Raw genomic sequence first — 12,371 nt, 5'->3', positions numbered from 1 at the left:
GTCTCATTGATCCTTTCTACTGCCTTTTTCGTTTCAATAGTATTTATTTCTGCTCTGATTTTTATTATTTCTCTCCTTCTGCTGACTTTGGGCTTCATTTGTTCTTTTTTCTCTAGTTCAGTTAGGTGTGCTTTAAGGTTGCTTATTTGGGATTTTTCTTGTTTGTTAAGATGTGCCTGTATTGCGATGAATTTTCCTCTTAATACAGCTTTTGCTGTATCCCATATGAGTTGGTATGGCATGCTATCATTTTCATTTGTTTCCAGGTATTTTTTTATTTCTTCTTTAATTTCTTCAATGATCCATTGCTTGTTCAGTAGTGTGTTGTTTAGTCTCCACATCTTTGTGCCTTTCTCAGCTTTTTTCTTGTAATTAATTTCTAGCCTTATAGCACTAAGATCTGAGAAGATGCTTGTTATTATTTCAATTTTTTTAAATTTGTAGAGGCTTGTCTTGTTTCCCAACATATGGTCTATCCTAGAGAATGTTCCATGTGCACTTGAGAAGAATGTGTATTCAGCTCCTTCAGGGTGGAGTGATCTATATATGTCTATTAAGTTCAGTTGTTTTCGTTTTTCATTCAGCTCCACTATTTCCTTGTTGATTTTCTGTCTGGATGATCTGTCCATTGATGTGAGTGGGGTGTTGAAGTCCCCTACTATTATTGTGTTGTTTTTAACATCTTCCTTTAGGTCTGTTAATAGTTGCTTTATGAATCTTGGTGCTCCTGTGTTGGGTGCATAGATATTTATAAGCGTTAGTTCTTCTTGATGAAGTGTCCCTTTGATCATTATATATTGTCCCTCTGTGTCTCTCTTTACCTGTCTTATTTTGAAATCCACTTTGTCTGATATAAGAATTGCAACTCCTGCCTTTTTTTTCTTGCTATTAGCTTGAAGTATTGTCCTCCACCCCTTCACCCTGAGCCTGTGTTTGTCCTTGGGGCTGAGGTGTGTTTCTTGGAGGCAACAAATTGTTGGATCTTGTTCTTTAATCCATTTTGCCACTCTGTGTCTTTTTATTGGAGAGTTCAATCCGTTTACATTGAGAGTGATTGTTGATGCATGTGGACTTAATGCTGTTAATCTGTTGCTCATTATCTTGTTTTCCTGCGTTTCTTTTCCTGTGTGCTTTTGCCTACCCATTTAATACTGCAATTTCTTATGCTGGGTTTCTTAGATTTTTCCTTATTTATGATTTGTGACTCTGTTCTGTATTTTATTTTAGTGTCTACCCTGAAGTTTGTATTTAGAATCTCGTGTATAATATAGTCTATTCTCTGGTGGTCTCTTACTTACTTGGTCAATACTGATTTAGACCCTTTGCTCTTCCCCTCCTAAATAATTATTTTCATTTCTTATTCCAACTTGTGTTATGAATTTGTAGTTAGAGTGATAAGATCGTCCTTGCTTTGGTAGTTTCCTCACCTTTCCCCTAATGCTATAGTTGAATATTTGCTATCCTGTGCTGGTTCTATCCATCGGTCTCCCTAGTCTGTGGATTGTGACCCCTTTCTCCCTTTTTTCTTTTTTCAGGTATGAGAGCCTTCTTGAGGATTTCTTGTAGTGGAGGGCTTTTAGTTACAAATTCCCTTAACTTTTGTCTGTCTGGAAAAGATTTAATTTCTCCCTCATATCTGAAGGAAATTCTTGCTGGATAGAGTATTCTTGGCTGAAGATTTTTATCTTTTAAAGCTTTGAATATGTCACTCCATTCTCTCCTAGCTTGTAAGGTTTCTGTAGAGAAATCCGCTGACAGTCTGATAGGGGTTCCTTTATAGGTTATTCTCTTCTTTTTTCTTACTTCCCTGAGTATTCTTTCTTTATCTTTCTTTCTTGCCAATTTTACTACTATGTGCCTTGCAGTAGGTCTTTTTACATTGACAAATCTAGGAGATCTGAAAGCTTCCTCTACACACATTTCTCTGTCAATCCCTAGATTTGGGAAGTTCTCTTCAATAATTTCGTTAAGCACACTTTCTGCTCCATTTTCCTTTTCCACGTTCTCGGGAATTCCTATGATCCTTAAGTTCTTACTCCTCATTGAATCCACTATCGCTCGGAGATTTTCCTCGTTTTTTTTAATTCTTAGTTCTCTTTCTTCCTCTGTCTGGAGCCATTCAGCCTGTCTATCTTCAATTATGTTAATTTGCTCTTCTATGCATTTATAGATTTTTATGCAAACCACCCTTGCATTCTTAGGACATGCCCAACTTGGTCACCATATATTATCCTTTTAACATATTTCTAAATTAAATTTGCTAATATTTTGTTTGGATTTTTTTGAACTGTGTCCATATATTATTTGGAAATATAATTTTCCCTTCTCATACTGTCCTTTTCTGATTTGAATATCAATGTTATATTAGAGTCACAGAGTGAGTTAGGAGATGTTCTCTTTTTTCCTCACCTCAGGAAGAGATTATATAAGACTGAAATTATCTGTTCCTTGAAAGTCTGGTAGAATTTACTTGTAAAACCATCTGAACATTGTATTTTCTTTCTGGGAGATTTAAAATCATCTACTTCAATTTCCTTAGCAATTATAGGTCTATTTATTCCTTCCATTGCATTGTGAGTCTGCCTTTGTAGGGTATTTGTCTGTAACTTCTTCCACTTTGTCAAAGCTTTCAAATTTACTGGCATAGAATTTTTATATTTTCATCTCTTTATGGGTCTGTAGTTATGCCCCCTTTATTGTTGATACTTGTGCCTTCTTCCCCCTACCTTAACCTCAGGAGTTTATCTATTTTATCAGTTTTCTCCAAAGAGCACTCTCCGTTTTATTGATCTTTTTCATTGATTTCTGCTACTATCTTTAGAGTCATTTTTATTCTTACATTTTTAAAATTTATTCTGTTCTTTTTCAAACATCAGGTGGATACTTAGCTAGTTAATTTTTAGCCCTACTTCTTTTCTAATACAAGCATTTAAGACTAAAAATTTCCCTCTATGTATCACTTTTACTGCATACTACAGTTTTATATATAGTATTTTCACTATTGTTTGTTCCAAGTGTTTAAAATATTTCCATTACGATTTCTTCTTTAACCCAGTTATTTAGAGGTTTTTAAATCTCCAAAGGAAATCCTTTGTTAAGTTTATTGACATAATTAACAACACTGTGGTAAGATGACAAAGATAGTATAGTACAATTTGATTCTTTGATATTTTATGAGACTGGCATTTATGGGCTGGTGCATGAATTTTTTAAAATATTCCATGTATGCTTGAAAAGAATGTACATTTTCTGGCTGTTGGGTTTGAATTATTTGTGCACTCAAACTTTTGTTTTATTCAAATCTGCTAAATCTTTAACAGTTTTATATTTTCTTCTTCATTTATCAATAATTGAAGAGAAGTACACTGAAATCTCCTAATGATGATGCGTTTCTCAATTTTTCCATGTTGTTCTTTTCGTAATGTTTATGAGCTCAGGTGGCTGATCTTAATGTCTGAGAAACCTGAGGGCCTAAACTGAGGGCACTTTCTTCCAGAAAAAGATTTGCATCTCTCAGAAGCTAGGAAACATTATGGACCTGGATGACTTTAGCCTCTTCCAGGACCCTGGCTTAAGATAGGCGCTAAGGTCAGCTTTCCTTTGCTTCTAGTCCCAGGCTTATCCCCCAATTACTAGCTTAAGAATGCAAGGCATAGGATAGAGTGAACTCAATTCATATTTGAGCGACAACTTTATTTAATTTACTAAAGGCAATATAAATTAAAATATGGTTCCTGCTCCCAAGGAATTTATAATTTTTTTTTTTTAAAGATTGGCACCTGGGCTAACAACTGTTGCCAATCTTTTTTTTTTTTTTTTTTTTAAGGATTGGCACCTGGGTTAACAATTAATGCCAATCTTTTTTTTTTTCTGCTTTATCTCCCCAAACCCCCCCTGTACACAGTTGTATATCTTAGTTGCAGGTCCTTCTAGTTGTGGGATGTGGGATGCCACCTCAACGTAGCCTGACGAGTGGTGCCATGTCCGCACCCAGGATCCAAACCCTGGGCTGCTGCAGCGGGGTGTGCAAACTTAACCACTCGGCCACAGAGCCAGCCCCAGGAATTTATAATTTAATGGCAGATAATGACAGATATTACTACCATTATAGATACTATTTCTTAATTATCTGTTTTGTGCTGGATACTTTCACCAGCCTTGTATGACAAACTTCTTGTGTCCTTGACTTAACATTCATTGCTCAAATTGTTGAAAATGCATTCTTGAATGCTTTCTTTCTTTGACTTCTCCCTGGATTTTCTTCCTTTCTCGTGGGCCACTCAGTCTTTTTCAGTTTGATTCAAAATGAATTTCTTCTGCCTACTTTATATTAATTAGGTTGGCAACTGACCAAAGACATAACTCAATCTGACTTGAACTGAAAGAAAATGCTTTTGGCTCATGTAACCAAGAAATCTAAGGTGGGAGTTCTGGCTTCAGGCACAGCCTGATCCAAGGACCAAATGATGTGGTCAGGGATATTTCCCTATTGTGGTTCTACTTTCTTCTGTTTTGGTTCCTCTTTCAGGCAGGTCCTCAACTCATTGAGGCAAGAAGATTGCTAGGAACTCCAAGCCTACACACTTCTTACCACAATTCCATCTTCTTCTATCCAGGCAACAGAATTCCCAGAATATTTACTCTGGCAACATACCTAGCTTTGAGTAAGTACATGGTTCAATCAGGACTAATCATTATGTAAGCCTTGACTGGCTGGATCTAAGTCACATACCTACTTCTGAAGCTTGGACTCCAGTGACAGAATGAATAGAATGGAAAGCCTAAGTTTTCAAATGCTACTAAGGCCCTACATAATTTATCCTTACTTCACTTCCCACCTTTGTCCCTCCTGGTTCATACTACTCCAGCTACACTGGCCTTCTTACTATCTTTAAGGATGTCAACCACACTTGCCCTTTAGAGTTTCTGAATTTACTGTTATCCCTGCCTGGAATTTTGTTAACCCAGATATCACTTCAATGCAGTCTTTGTTCAAATGTTCCCATAACAGGGAAGCTTTTCTGGACCATCCTAGATCAATCCTAGATCAACCTCCCACTCCCTACTCTTTACTTTGCTTTATTTTTCTCTGAAGCACCTATCTACAAGACCAAATAACAGCAAATGCTCATATACTGCTTTCTATGCAGCAGGCACTAGATTAAGCACTTTACTTGATTAACTAATTTAATGCTCTCAACAACCCTATGCAGTTAAGTTCTATTACTGTCCCCAGTTTAGAGTTTGGCAAACCAAAGAACAGAAAGGTTAAGTAACTTGCTCAGAAGATGGCAGATCTGAGATTCAGATCTAATCAGAATGGCTCCCAAGTTTGTGCTCTTAACTGCTAGACTGTTACCTCTTATTGTCAGTCTGCCCACACCAAAAAATAAGCTGCATGAAAACAAGCACTTTTTACCATGATATATACCTGGCTCTTTGGTATATAATAGTATACACTCAACAAATATTTGAGGAGGGTGATCTAGTCGGAAGGGAGAGCAGATGCTGGGAAGGCCTTAAACATGCACTACACACATGCCATCCTAAACACTCTGCAGACTCAGAGCTCATCTACTCCAGCCACTTCATTATCATCTATGTGATGACTCAACTGCACATTTCCAGCTCAAATTACTAGCCAATCCAGAACCTGGGAGTCACCCTTCTCTCATTTACCCTATACCCCATAATCTGACCAATCTGAATAGCTCCTGAATTTATCCTCCTCTCCACCCTCACAGCCACTATACTTTAGATCAGGTCACCATCTCCCATGGGCTAATGCAATAGGTTCCTAAGTTTCCCTATCTTTCTGTCTCCCCATTTCATTCTCCACATTGCAGCCCAAGTGATCTTCTCAAAGTAAAGCCTGGTCATTTTGCTCCTTTTCTTAAAACTCTTCGATGGCTCCAGATATACCAACCTCAGAAGAATGTCTTAACAAAGCATTCAAAGCCTATTCTAATCCACCCTTGCTTATCATTCCAACTTTATTTCTTCCTGACTTCCATCATATACTACGATCTGGCCTTAATGGAGTAGTTTAAGTTCTTCAAAGTGCCGGGCTCTCTCATCACCTGCCTTTTGCACATTTCTGTTCCTTGTGCCAAGTACTGGTTCTCCTGTCACGTGACTGCTATTTGCCTTTCAGGTCTCATCTTCCCTGAACTGCCAGGGGTGGGCTTGGCATGCACACATAGGACCCTAGTCTTACCTCTATCATAACACCTGCATTGCAGTATTTATTTGCCTGTCTTTCCCACTAAACTGTGTATGCTCTCTTGAGCAGAGACCCTATCTATTGTGTTCAATGATATATTTCCATTATCTAGAATAGGTTCTGGCAGATAGTAGGCAATTATATTGTAAAATTAAATGAAGCCCCATTTTACTGACGAAGAGGTACCTAAAGTTGGTAAATGGCAGAGCCCATATCCAAATCCAAGTGAGTCTGGTTCTGAAACACATGTACTTTAGTGTATAGATCCTTTTTAAAAGAGGGATAAAAATTCTCACGGACCACTTGCTTGATGAATTATTTTAATTACAATGCTACTTACAAAAGTATCTATTAGATATAGTCACACTAAACAAAATCACTGCAAACCAACATTAATTTATAAGATGGATGATATTTTGCTATAACCAGATTACTGCTGTCATAATGAATATGCCTAACCTACTATATACTTTTTTCTATTTAAACTAATATAAAATTTGTTTTTACAGTGTTTAAAATCTGCGATAAAATCATCTGATCTACATTTATGTAAACCCATTATTTACTTATAAAATATGTTTCCATATTCTTCACTAGCCCACACAATTAAATCTATACCATTTGCTATCTGCATTGCTGTTAATCAAATATAAATACATAGTACTTTCCTTTTAGAAGGATGGCCATCCACATTATCCATAAAATGTTTTATCCATTTTAGATTGTCAATTAAAAACAAATACAAGATAGGAAAAATTCTCCTACAGAAGCCATCATCCCCAATAATATGTACACATGTACAGAGATACCTAAGAAATGTTACTTTATTTTGTAATCTCATTTAAACACACACACACATGCATACACATGGGCAATGCCACCACAAAAAGCAGAAGCCTGGGCAACTTTTCAGATTGCTCCTGTTCCTCCAGAAGGATTTGAGACCTCTGCCACAGTGTTCCTTGAGCGTCTCTGGCCTTGCCCCAAACTTCTCCAGGGCCTCCTGGCTAAAGAAACAGGACTAAGATACAACCAGGGCCAGCAAGTTCCACTGGGATGGCGCTGTTTTTGCAGGAGCTCAGACACAATCAGACTGCTTCAAGTCCTCTAAAGCAATTGGGACAAATGGACCAGACACCTCCTCCTAACATTTAGAACTTTTCAAGTAGCTGCTCTAGCCCAGAAATTGATGGAATCAAATCAGAAGGTCACCATTGTTCAAGAGCCTGATAGCAATTACAGATTCATCTCTTTCAGAGATTTCCCTAAATTATTTTGACTATTCATCAGACTGAGTAAGATTATGGCATGAAATTTCTAGAAGTATAATTTTCTACCTATTCCCCTTCATTTGATGGAGCAGACAAGGATAAGTCAAAGTCCCTGAAAGAATACAAAACATACTGTCAATTTCCCCCCCCCCCCCCCAGAGAAGATATGATCGGTGTGGGAGCCACTTCAAAGTTTCCCAGTGCCACTGGGCCCTGGTCTCCCAAAATATAATTCACCTTTGGTAAAGGTCTCTGTTGGCATCGGCTGGTTCTGATCCAGGAACTTGGTCCCTAGTTTCATTTGTTTTTGTTCTGTAAAATAGTATCACATCTCATACTATCTTTCACCTGGGGTCTCTTTAGCCAGAGCTACTAAATTAGTTTTCTTTCACAACTATAGTCTTCTGTAAGTTTCACATCTGGTGTGAGGCAGAAAAACAAATGAAGCAAAATGCTGGATGATATAAAGTCCTAACTTATCCCATTCTATTTTCTCTTCACCTAGTATCTTAGATTTACTTTGAAGGGAACTAGGTGGATGTACAAGTGACTCCCAAGCCTTCAACTGTTTTGTCCCAAAAAGGACTTTGGAAAATGTGTACCCCCTTACATACTGACTACTAAAATGTATAAATTTAATAACTACCAATATGTAATTTCTGGCATATTGTACATTGTGTTATATGTGTTTTAAATATATCATTGTCAAAACCTTGGCACTTGGCTCATTCAGTCTGTACAAAATGGCCACTAAATAACCTAACTGGCCAGTCCTCATTATCGAAAAGGTCTGACTTCATTTGAATTCAAAGCAGTGAGTATATAAGCATTCCCCTTACAACCTACTCTCTCTCAAATTCTAAGATTGATAGAAGAAAATCAGAGAAGGCAGAAGTTTGTTGTCTGGGTGAAATATGCTCCTGACCCCTTAAAAATTTCTCTCTTTGGGGCTATGCATTCTGGATTTTTCCCTTTGTTTGGGTTGTTACCCCAAAATTTTTACACAACGGGGCAGAACACCAGAGTAAGAACTGGGATGAATGAGGCAGCCCTTCTTGTGTAAAGAAGGAGGGGGGATTTGTGTAAAATGAGTTGGTAAAGAAGTCCTGAGGCATCCATTCTCTTCCCAGGAGAGACCACTTTAAATTCAGGGTGCACAGGAAACTGAGGATTTGCAAAATAATTCCTTAGACTATACCACCATTTGAAAGTGAAAATTACTTGTCCCAGAGTATTTCACCTACCTATGCTGAAGGTAGGATAATAAAAATATTTCCAAGTCAAAGTTTTCTAAAATTTCCATTTGAATTATAGAAGTTGTAACATCTCAGTTCATGAATTTTACAAGTTTGTCCTCTGAATTGAGTCAAAAAACAATAAAGGTTAATTCATCTCAGAATATTTACACTTAAATTTACATACATACTCAATCATAGGAGAGCCGTTTGCTACGTTAAGTTTCACTTGGAACAGCTAATATAAAACATGCTGAATGTGATTAAACTTTGAGTTTAGTTGCCAGTTATGATTTCCCACAATTTGTTTTTAAAAAGTCACAATATTTGGTCACCAAGAACTGTCTCATCAGTCTTAATAGTAACACTGTCTTCTACTAAAAACTTTGTTTCACAGTGTCAAAATTCTATTTAAAACTCAAGTGTCTTAAAACAGATTCAGGGGGAAAAAGGTGAATAAAATATGAGCATCCAAAAGAAAAAAACTATGAATAAAAAAATTCAAAACCCAGACATGGACTCAACACAATTCTGCCAAACTAACAAATTCCTGTCTTTGTTATTTGAAATTTATTTTGGCATGATTTTTAAAAGCAGATCCATTTTTTTTCACATTTTCAAAAAGATATAAGAATCTGAAGCAATAGTGAAGAAAGGACTAACTTCTAAAGGAAGTTAGTGACTGTGTCCTTCAAAGTCTTTTATACTATACAGAAGTTTTGCTTGGTAGAATTCCAGATTATAAGCTAGGATATAATCTACAAACATTATTTTCTACAGCATCCAAAGAAGACTCTCCAAATCAAAACCTAAATACACTATTTTATTAATATATGACTGATTGTTATGCCCAAGTTTGAAGCAAAAATATACTGGCTTCTTTAAAATAATATTGAGTTAGGGTTATGGTCATCTACATTACTCCTTTTGACTAGAAATGCCAGTACACCACAGCTAGCACCCACTTCACACTCAGTTCTTAGAGGCCAAGTTGGGAAAATCAGTCACAAAGAGGAAGCCAGTAGAAAAAGTCGCTTTTCCTTTTCTTGATGGAAAAAAAAGTATGAATTGGACCACTCAGAAATATTTAACATTATAATTAAACTCATAGCTTTTCAATAGTTGTAAAGTTTATAGTTTTATGTAAAAATATATCATAGGTTTTGATGACTAAAGACTACATTTCAAAGTTTTACTTATCATTCTGAAAGCTGTCATCTCAAATTTGAGACCCTTAATTTTGTCTCCTTCTAGTTCTTTCCTGTATACATAATTGTTTAATATTCCATGAATGAGTCTGAACACCATTATTACTGCTACATCTGAGCCCACTACTTCAAAGAAGAAATAAACTTATTATTGTCAAGGACCTGATAATCCACAAAAGACTAATAAATTTATTGTTTGTCTAGCATAAGCATTACTTACACTAAGCACAGATAAATGGTTATTTGCAAAGTTGTTTTAGAGGGCATTTTGGGAGACTAAAGAAGCATCAGAAAGGAAATTTTGTTACCTCAAAATACAATTATAGGTTAAATTTAAGAGTTTTTAAATGCTGACAACACAAGTCCTAGAATACATCGTCATTAAGATAAAAATCACCTCCTTTATTGTACAGTAATTTCAACAACGTATTCACTTTCCTAAGAAAACAATAGCATCCGTTTTCTACATGACAAACTACAAATATCAGCATGGTGCAACCACAGCAGAGGGAGGTACAGGTGCATTTCTAATTTGCAGAGCCGGCATTCCAAACCGAGGGTCACCCACCTCTAAAGGGTTACTGCAACTGACCTGACCAAGGCCCGCATCTTAGAGTGCGTTCCCCAGGACAAGGTTTGGGGCTAATTTAAGTAATATAACTGATGTGACCGGATCGACAAGAAAAGAGTACTCCACGGGTCATGGTAATCACCCAAAAAGTTGCTTAAGACACAGTGTTCCATTTAACGATGTGTTATGGGAACTACAAAGACAGTCCATGCCTTAACGAAACTTACCACAGAAGAGAGAAAGTAAGCAAAAACAATACAACCAGAGTAAAGGTTCACGTAATACAAAAAACACAACGGAGGACAGGGACGGGCAGGATTTGAGGAGGAGAAAAGGGAATTTCTACGGAGAGGGCAAAGCCACGGAGGATCAAGAATTGGGGAGAATTCCGTTGGTTAGGATGAATTAACGAAAGAAGAAGAAATAGTTTAAAGATTAGAAGGTTACGGGTGGCACGCCACAAAACCAAAAATCAAACCCCAAAACCCTCCCGCCCGAAATCACCGTCCGCTGAGGCACGACCTGGCTAAGAGAGCCCGGAGGCAGGAGGGTAAGCAGCCCCGCGTGATTTTACAGCCCAGGTCGTTATTCTTCCAGATCAAAAGCATCCCCGGCGGGGATGAAGCGATTTCCCCCGGTCAGCACGACCTTGTCCCTCTCCCCGAGCGGCGGCCGGCACCTGCCGCAACCTCCTGCCCGAGCCGCTCCCGGCTGCGCGGCTGCCGGCCGCCACGATGCCCCGCCGGGCCGCCTCCCTCCCATGGAGACCAACGTCTCGCTCTCCGCGGCTCCCTCCGACCCAGCCGAGGCGGCGAGGGCAGCGCGGGGTCCGCGCCGAGCGCCGCCGCCCGCCGTCATCCAACTAACCGTTACGCGCGGCTCGCGGCGCCGAGCGTGAGCGGGAGGCGGGGGCGCGGCCGGAGCGCCTTCTGCGTCACGCGGCCCGCTGCGGGGCTCTCCAGTGTCCTGTGAGGGGGGCGCCGCGGGCTCATATATACCCCCGCGGCCGGAGCATGCGCACAGGGGGCGGAGTCGGCGCTCCCGGCCGCCCGCCCCGCTGCAGTCGAGCTGCCCCCTCACGACCGCGGGCGCCGCCTTCGTGTGTTCCCCGGCAACCTCGCGGTGACCTGCACGTGTGCTGGGCACCGACGTCGGCGTCAGTGTCAGTTTCTGGCGGAGAAAAGGGAAAAGCCGCCCGGGAAGGATGGGGCGTGTCCCCGGGGGCCTGACTCAAGGGTAGGAGGCGATGGGCGCGCGGAGGAGCCCGGAGGTGACTGGAAGTGGAGCGACTGGCCAGGGTTTGCATGGACGTGGACCTCAGGGAAGTCGTTCCAACCCTCTGAGCCTGTTTTCTGTTCTCTGAAATGACAACAGTGATGGAACCGTCCTCGTAGGCGCTTTTGGTGGTTTTGATAAATTAGGGAACTTGCTTGTGGGCCTTGATGAATAGTACGTATTATTAAACACAGAAATCGGGAAAGAAGAGCAGGTCGGAGGGTGGCGAGAATGACACCGAGAGGGAGAATGTGTATGCCTGGAAACATGGAGAAATGAGAATGCAGAGATGCCTAATTTTTATGCACACTGAATGCTTGGAACAGGATGTAAATATAGTTAGCCGTTTTGGGGGGACTGATTACAAACTCAGCGCTTCACCTGAATCCTCACAACCCTGTGAAGCAGGTACTATTAACATTTTACAAATAAAGGACCTGAGAGGCTCAGACAGGTGAAGCCACTCTCCGGAGGTCACAGAGCTAGCAGTGGCCAACATTTGAAGTCTGAAGTCACAGCTTGATTTTATCATGAGCCCCTGTAGGTTCTTGAGCAAGTCCAGACGCCAAAGTGTATCTGTTAAAGTGA

General features: G+C 39.6%; 1 protein-coding gene across 4 annotated transcripts in view; it reads right to left on the bottom strand.

Moving 5' to 3' along the window:
* The window catches only part of LOC103543039 (monocarboxylate transporter 1-like), a 29,040-nt gene extending 17,352 nt beyond the window's left edge, over window positions 1-11,688 (bottom strand). Inside the window, exon 1 of one of the 4 annotated variants that reach the window (XM_070607931.1) lies at window positions 11,376-11,688. The gene's annotated coding sequence lies outside the window, so the exon portion shown is untranslated. The remainder of the gene's footprint in view (window positions 1-11,375) is intronic. The other 3 variants (XM_070607933.1, XM_070607932.1, XM_070607934.1) reach the window with 3 other exon arrangements.
* Between the last annotated feature and the right edge of the window lie 683 nt (window positions 11,689-12,371).

Source organism: Equus przewalskii, unplaced genomic scaffold (genome assembly GCF_037783145.1).
Source record: "Equus przewalskii isolate Varuska unplaced genomic scaffold, EquPr2 ChrUn-13, whole genome shotgun sequence".
NCBI classification, from domain to species: Eukaryota; Metazoa; Chordata; class Mammalia; order Perissodactyla; family Equidae; genus Equus; species Equus przewalskii.
Note: the sequence above shows the minus strand (reverse complement) of the source record. Positions and strands in the feature narration are given on the sequence as shown.